Raw genomic sequence first — 2,095 nt, 5'->3', positions numbered from 1 at the left:
ATGAAGTGCTAATACACACCACAGTGTTTTAGTCTGTTTCTATTGCTTACAAATACCTGAAACTGGGTAATTTATTAAAAAATGAAATTTATTTCTTATAGTTCATAGGCTGGGAAGTCCACAGCCCAGAGGTAGACCTGATGAGGGCTTCTTGGTGGAATCTCTCTACAAGATCCTAGGCAACCAGGGTATCACATGGCAAACGGGCTGAGCAAGAGAGAGCTAACCTGATCACTCACTCTCCTTAAAAATCCATCAGGGGGCCGGCCCGGTGGCACACTGGATAGTGCGCCGCTTGGGAAGCGCAGCGGCGCTCCCACCCGAGGGTTCGGATCCCACATACAGACCGGTTCCCGCTCACTGGCTGAGCGAGGTGCGGGAGCAACGCCGAGGGTTGCGATCCCGTTGCCGGTCCCCGGTCCGGTACGGGGGCGACACTGAGGGTTGCAATCCATTGCCAGACACGGAAAAAGACAAAAGACCAAAAAAAAAAATCCATCAGGGGCCAGCCCGTGGCTCACTCGGGTGAGTGTGGTTCTGATAATGCCAAGGCCACGGGTTCGGATCCCATATAGGGATGGCTGGTTAGCTCGCTGGGTGAGCGTGGTGCTGACAACACCAAGTCAAGGGTTAAGATCCCCTTACCGGTCATCTTTAAAAAAAAAAAAAAAATCCATCAGAATCACACCCATTAACACTCATTAAACCATCAATTAGTCCATTCACGAGGATGGCCCCACCTTTCAATTACTATAATAGGATTTCCCACCCTCTTAACACATTACAGTGAGGATTAAGTTTCCAATACATGCGCCTTTGGGAGACGCATTTAACTCATATCGCACAGCATGGATGAACTTTGAAAACATCATGCTAAATGAAAGAAGCTAGATACAAAAGACCATACCTTAAGTGATATTTATTATTCCATTTATAATGTCTATAGATACAGAGAGTAGATTAGTGTAGTTCGATATATGCCTGAAAAGGAAATACTAAGTTTTAGTTACAGGTTAGAGAAAATAATGATATAATTTTTTCCCAGCAAAGTTCATGAACCCTGTGAATTCTACCCACAAATCCTTGGGGAGGGGAGGGGCAAGAAAGACTTTGAAACCCAGATAATAAACTCTGAGTTAGAGAAAAAACTAGTTAGAAGGCTACTATAAAAGTCCAGGCCAACATATATATGGGCCAGAGTGATGGCAGCAGGATGAAGAAAAGTGGGCAGAAAATAGTTGTATTTTGGTAGCCAAGTCAACAGGATTTAGTAATTAAATGGATGTGGACAGTGAGGGAGACAGAGGGAAAGATGATGTCCAGGCTCCTGCTTGTGTACCCAAGGGGATAGTGGGCCATTTGTCAAACAGGAAGCACAGAAGGAGAAGCAGCTTGAGGGGAGGGAGAGGAGGAAGACGTTGCCCTCTGTCTGGGAGGTGTTTGGAAAGAGGTATAGCTGTGGAACAGAGTAGCAGGATATGTGGGTCTGGGGCTCAGAGGAAAAGCTGGACTAGAAATACTGACTGGGGGTCATCAACATCAAACCAGGATTGGATGCAATGGCACAGAGAGAAAAAGTGTAGAGAAAGAGGAAGGCCAAAAGGGAAGCCAGCGGAGGATCAAAAACGCTAAAGGGAAGAGCAGAGTGGAAGGCTGGATAATGGCGCAGATGGAGCAGAGTCAGAGACAGGGCGAAAGCCAGGAGAGCTACTTGATTCCTCGCACCACAGAGACTCAGGGCTCGCATGCAAAATTATACAGTCATTTTACACACTTAGCTTGTAACATACTGTGCTTTGGGATGCACATGATGTTTACCTTTATAATAAGTGTGTTTGTTGTAGTGATATAACAATAGGCTCTAAAAGATTTTAAAAGAACAGGGTTTTTTTCTTAGTATGCATTTCTCTGAGTTCCCTCTTTTCTCATAATAATAAGTGTGTTTGTTGTAGTGATATAACAATAGGCTCTAAAAGATTTTAAAAGAACAGGTTTTTTTTCTTAGTATGCATTTCTCTGAGTTCCCTCTTTTCCCATGGTTATTTGATGCTCTGAACCTTGGTTATGGAACAAGATGACAGTATTTACATGAATG

The sequence above is a fragment of the Galeopterus variegatus genome, unplaced genomic scaffold (assembly GCF_000696425.1).
Source record: "Galeopterus variegatus unplaced genomic scaffold, G_variegatus-3.0.2 Scaffold3776, whole genome shotgun sequence".
Classification (NCBI taxonomy): Eukaryota; Metazoa; Chordata; class Mammalia; order Dermoptera; family Cynocephalidae; genus Galeopterus; species Galeopterus variegatus.
This window is presented reverse-complemented; position numbering follows the sequence as displayed.